This window comes from Gossypium hirsutum, chromosome A06 (assembly GCF_007990345.1).
Source record: "Gossypium hirsutum isolate 1008001.06 chromosome A06, Gossypium_hirsutum_v2.1, whole genome shotgun sequence".
NCBI classification, from domain to species: domain Eukaryota; kingdom Viridiplantae; phylum Streptophyta; class Magnoliopsida; order Malvales; family Malvaceae; genus Gossypium; species Gossypium hirsutum.
Genome location: NC_053429.1, coordinates 84104796 through 84111308, shown reverse-complemented (window position 1 = coordinate 84111308; position 6513 = coordinate 84104796). Strand labels below are relative to the sequence as shown.

The 6513-nt window shown below is 35.5% G+C and overlaps 1 non-coding gene across 1 annotated transcript; it reads left to right on the top strand.

Moving 5' to 3' along the window:
* The first annotated feature begins 3311 nt into the window (after positions 1-3311).
* LOC121231717 (small nucleolar RNA R71) lies at positions 3312-3416 on the top strand. Its single transcript, XR_005929772.1, has one exon. It is a non-coding gene; the product is annotated as a small nucleolar RNA R71 (small nucleolar RNA).
* The last annotated feature ends 3097 nt before the right edge of the window (positions 3417-6513 follow it).

Sequence of the window (6513 nt, the reverse complement as noted above, 5' to 3'; positions counted from 1 at the left end):
ATAGCTAGAGAATATAAATAGGAGGTCTTTAAAGGGCAATTAGAACCTATTGTGATAGCTTTCCAGCCATGGGAGGTAAAAATGTTGAAAAGTCCACATTAGGTAAGTTGGTGACATAATTTATGATATAATAATGCCCTAAGCCTCGCTATCATCTTTTTCTTTCATTCTTTCTTATTTACCATCGATTTTCAGCCATTTTTAGCAGTTTGAGCTTCAAAAAATTTAGCAACTCATTCCTCTTGCAAGTAAGTGATTTTTATGGCTTTTCTTGAATATTTTTTTACTTTTGAGACCCTTGAAGCATAAGCTTTCAAATGAGGGTACTATTTTGCAAAATGAATAAGAGTTTAGGGTTTTACCATGAAAGGATTTGTAATGTTTGCTGATTTTTTGTGGAAGAAAATGAGTCTTGGATGTCTTATAACCAACTTTTGTGAAATGTGCTAGCATGAAAACACCTAAAAGGACCATTTTGTATAGGTTGTAAAATAGATGTTAAATATGTGAAATAGTGAGAATTTGGAGTTTCAATAAGAGTAAAAAGGGTTTATCTAGGCTTAAGATGTGAAGAAATTCAATAAAAATTGATTTTTGGACCTAGGTGTAAAATGGTCATTTTACAAAAGTCTAGAGGCAAATTGGTCATCTTGCCCAATTATGAATTGTAGAGTGCCTAGATTGATAAAGTGCATTTTGCTATTATAGATCAAGAAATACCGAATCCAAACCTAGACTGGGGGAAAGCTAAGCAAATCGACTAAATCGACTAGTCGCCACATTTTGTAATCTGAGGTAAGTTGTATGAAATAATATAACTACATTGCTTATGTATGTGTTGAATTGTATTTGAATTATTATAGCATGAATTGCTTGATTTTGGAAATGAGACAATATGATGAGAATAGAGATAATAGAATTCCCGAATGAACCTCAGGAAATAAATCGGATATTCATGCCATGACATTTGGGTCACTTGTGCAAGCTAGTGTAAGACATGTCTAGGACATGCATCGGCCACATTATGAGAGCCAATGTAAGACCATGTCTGGGACATGCATCGGCCACATTATGAGAGCTAGTTTAAGACCATGCCTGGGACATGGCATTGACATTGAGACAAATTCTAGTGTAAGACATGTCTGGGACATGCATCGGCCTCGAGATGTAAGCTAGTGTAAGACATGTCTGGACATGCATTAGTTACGAGATGTGTCTGTATAAGACCATGTCTGGGACATGGCACCGCACAGATATACTAGAACTTGTGTAAGACCATGTCTAGGACATGGCATCGATGTCTGACGCCATATTTGAGGCTAAATGAGTATCCAATAATGTTCCATATGGTTCAATGGTGAAAGCATGATTTAAAGTTAACAAGGAAAGTATAACCGTGTTGTCAGTGGTACAGGTACCTATATGGCATGTATGGAATGTGTGCTCAATATATGCTATATGAGGTGTAATGAATATTGTTGAGTAAGTTTTGCTTATGCCAGTTGTGTATTATGATACTTGTTGATGAATGGTAAAGATATGTTGTATATTTATTTATGTGCAACTTACTAAGCTTTATGCTTACTCTCTCTCTTTTTCTATTTTCTTATAGTGCCACCTATCTAGCTCAAGGATCAACGAAAGTCAAAGATATCGATCACACTATCAATTTAAGCTTTCAGTATAGTTTGATTTATATTTATGAATATGGCATGTATAGGGCTTAGACTTTGTTATTTTTGTGTCATTGAAAACTAGCCAAATATGTTGGCTTGGGTTGGGAACCCTTCATTTTGTATTAAGTCTTGAATGATGGCTAATATTCCTTTTGATTTATATGCAAAAATGTTATTTTCATAGATGAGTAAAATGCACAAATGGACTATTGTTTATTGTGGCTAATTTGGTTGCATAGGATAGTCTTATCTTGATTGTGGTTGCTATTATGCAGGTTGTGTAACTAAGGGTGGCAAATAGGCTTCGTAAATAGCCTTATATTATCTACACGGATAGACACATGGGCATGTGTCTAGACCGTGTGTGTCATACGGTCTGTCCCATTGGCGTGTGGTTCGGCCATGTGTCCCCTGTACATAAAAATTTCAAGTCAGTATGCATGATAGTAAACACACGGGTAGAGACACGGTCGTGTGTCTCTACCGTTTGATGGACACGGCCTAGCACACAGGCGTGTGCATTGGCTATGTGATATTTTGGGCATGTTGACGTCAGAAACAAAATGTCCATTTTTTTGCACACGGGCTAGGACACGGGCATGTTATGGCAGCGTGAAAGACACGGGCCAGGCAAACAGGTGTGCGCCAGGCCATGTAAAAACCCTGTAGGTGTGCATTTAGAATTAATTCCACATAGGTGGAGGACACGGGCATGTCCCTATATTACCTAGGTCGTTTAAGCCACATGGGCCATCAACACGACCATGTTGAAATGGCGACACGGGCATGTTGCCCCTCTATACGAGCATGTGCCCTATTTCAAAGTCAAATTTTCTATAGGGTGTTTAAGGACCCGGGTTGATCCCGAATAGTTTTCAATGGTCGATTTGGGGCTCGTAGGCCCATAATAAGAAATTTTATGTAGAGATTGAAAAAGTTCTAATTTGGATCAAGTCTCGGTGACTTGGGAAACGTTTGTGTGCATGAGATCGAGTTAAGTAATGCCTCGTATTCCACTCTAATATGGGTTACGGGTATGGGGTGTTACAACCCATCATGCTCATTAATTGGCTCATTTTATCCTCAAGTTTACTCAATGTTCTAGTTGAATTGAAAAACTTATATTTCAACTACTTTACGTCCGTTCTCATTGATTGTATCTCTCCCTCGATTCTATCCAGTCGTTGACCACATGATGTATGGTCACCTGGGTTGGCCCTATCCTGAGGATTCTACAAATAAGGAGGTTGATAGTTAGTGTTTTTAGCTTGGTTCATACTATTACCTCATCCATGGTTGCCTCCCCATCTCAGGTTTGGGTGATCTCTTCAATTGGTATTTTAATAGGGGTTTGCACCCTTATTTCCAATATAGTTGACATCTTGGTAGAATTATTGATGTAGTGGAAGAGCGGTTTGCCTTCTCCACTCATAGACGATTTATTAGTAGATTCAATACGGTTAAGTTTATCCTCCAGCTGGTGATACTTGTCATCCTCTTGTATAACTTTCACAAAAGCAGGTTTCTAGCCAAATGTCGTCCTCGTACATTTTGTTTATGAGGGCTCCTGCTACTGCTTCATCTACTTCTAATCTTGCATTTGCATCCAACACTTGCAAATGCATCCATCTAGGTAACTTATGGTGTGAGCATTTTTGAATCAATGTTTTAAAACATTCCCAAGCCTCATAAAAATTTCTCCTTTCATCTATCTAAAGACAACAATCTCTCTTCTTAGTTGAATCGCTTTGCTAATAGGGAAGAACTTTTGCAAGAACTTTCCAATGAGCTCATCCCATGTCGTGACAAACATTAGTGCCTGCGAATCTAACCAAGAAAAGGCATTATCAATCAAAGAAAAGGGGGACAACCGAAGGCGAATAGGATAATATGTGACCCCATTATACTTAAAAGTATCACAAAGTTTCAGAAACCATTTTAAGTGTTGATCGGATCCTTTGTCATTGTACCCCTACAATTGCAGATTATTCTGGATCATTTGAATCATTTCTGGTTTAATCTCAAATTTATGTGCTGTAATAGCCAGCCTTATTATACTTTCCTAAACCATGTCCAAACCTGGTAATGCATAATCTTTTAGTGTTCGTTCGTTGCGAGCCATGTGTACTTTTGCAGGTACCTGTGGTGGTGCTAGTGGTTTCCTAAAGTGTTGTTGTTAGCATCCTCAAACAGTGGATTTTCGCACGATATGTTGCCTACAATTGGTGGAAGTGGGTCTTGCATCCACTGCTATTGCTGGTGTTATTGATGATTTCTTTGGATTATTCTCTCTAGATCTGCAACTGCTATAATAGGTCTTCCCCTACTATGGGTGCAAAAATTAAAATTAAACTAGTGACCTTGCCTCCCCAACAATGGTGCCAACAACTTGACCACCTCCGGACGTACTAACATCTAGAGTGTGAATACTGCAGTGAAAGATATATCAATGAGGCAGTATTCGCAAGTATATGAGTTCAGTTGTAATATAGTTAAAACGGAGTGGGTGAGTACTCCAAGGATCGTACCCAAGGGAGACTAGTACCAGGTCAATTTTAACCTAAACACCAAAAGATATAATTAGTACTTTGATTTATTTATACTACGATATGACAAATAAAATAACATAAGCAAATGAAAATACAAGAGATCAAAATATAGACTTAACCAAATCTAATTATGGGTGGTTAGCTCGCTTTGTTAATCCCCATTGACTCTCGCTTTAGTTTCCCATCAATTGGCTAGTCGCAACTCTAGTAGGATCTTATGATCCACTCAAATAATGAGTCGGCAAAGACATTTTATTTTCTGACCTCACTGTCCAGACTTGCTTGAAGCGAAGGTATAACACCCCTAACCCATATCTGTCGCCAAAATAGGGTTACGGAGCATTATTAGAGATTTTAGTTCAACATAATCAAAATTTTAAAACATTTAATTCACATCATCAATCATAGAAAAGCCAATCAAAGGCATACATATTGTTCCTTATTCAAGCCCTCAAGGCCCTAAAAACACATTAGGAACAAGTCGGGACTAAATAGGAAACATATAGAATTTTTTAGAAAAAGTTGAAAATTTTCAAACTGTAAGGGTCACACAGCCGAGAGACATGCCTATGTCACAGGTCATGTGGACATTCGAAGTAGGGACACACGGCCGTGTCCCAGCCCATGTTCGTGTCCTTGTAACTGACGGACTTGAGTCACACGGCTAAGCCACACGCCCGTGTGACAGGCCATGTGCTAGGCCATGTAACAGCCTGACTTGCAACCTTAGAAAGCTACAAGGGACACATGACATAAAAGTTCAACTAATATGCCTAAAAGTCTCATATTCATACAACCAATATGCCTAAAAGAACCATATGCAAAATTTGGAAAAAAGTTTAACTAATTTATAACTAAGTTTATGTCAAAACTTACCACTTTGTTTATCTATCAAATTTCACACCAAAAGTACGAAATATGCATTTAACATCTAGAACCAATAGCCATATATGTCATCTATAACAAATATACCAAATCACCACATTGAAACATATCACAAGACCATTTATAACATACACTTTAACTACCATTCCATCTTCAATCATTCAAGCATCATAAGCCATGATATCAATCATTTTAACACCAAATATATACATGCCTAAATTAGTACCATTTCATCACCTAAAATACCATAAACACAAGCCAAAACAAATGGCTACATCATCAAACAAAATACCTATACATGCCATTATAACCAAAACTAGAAACAGCAAAATCTATCGATTCATCCAATGGATAGTGTGATTAATTCCTACAAGCTTCCAACTCGAATAAGCTTTCGATTCACTATAAAACATGAAAAATAACATAGAGTAAGCATAAATGGTTAGTAAGTTCGTATAATGTAAAGCTCAACTTACCATTTCATCACAAATTAAGTAAGTTAAACATGGCATAATCAAACCACACTTGGCCAAAGCCTCAACATTTACACCAAACATGTTAACCATACAAGCATATAACATAAACAATTTTATCATGGATGATCACAATATTTAATCATGTATCATATGCATATATCATCTATCTCAACTTTCATTATACTATGTATTACCAATTCAATGAAATTCACAGGTGTTCAAGTCTTACAGTACGTTTGGTTGGCTGTAATGGAATAGGGCTGTAATTGAATAGAGCTGTAATGGAATAGAGCTATAATAAGTAATTCAACTGTTTGGTTGAATGGAATGGAATAGAACTGTAATAGTATTCTTGTGTTTGGTTGAATGGAATGATGTTGTAATAGCATAAGGAAAAAAACTAAAATGACCAGAATACCCTTAGCAGAATTTTTTTAAGGTAAATGATTATTTTTATTGTTATTAAATTTTAATAAGATTAGTATTAAAAAGCAATTTAATAAAAATAATAAATAGTTTAACCATATTTTAACATAATTATTATTAAATATAATTTAATAAAAAATATAATTTAATAACATTCTTAATAAAATTATTATTATATGAATTAAAAACTCAAAATATATAATACTATAAAAATATATATAATCTACTTATTATTTTTAAACTGCAATACATATTTAATGTGTTAAAATATCATTACTGAAACAAATAATTTAATTATTCTACAATAAAACATGATTTCATTAGTTTATATGCCATAATCTGTATGTTTTAAAATTTTACAACATCAAAAAGTTACATCATTGTAATTACATTCTATCATGTCATTATACCATCCAAAAATTACAAACACAAAAAGTTACCAAAATATCAATACAACCATGATTTTTAATGGTCACCAAGAAATCTTCTGAACCATTCCAA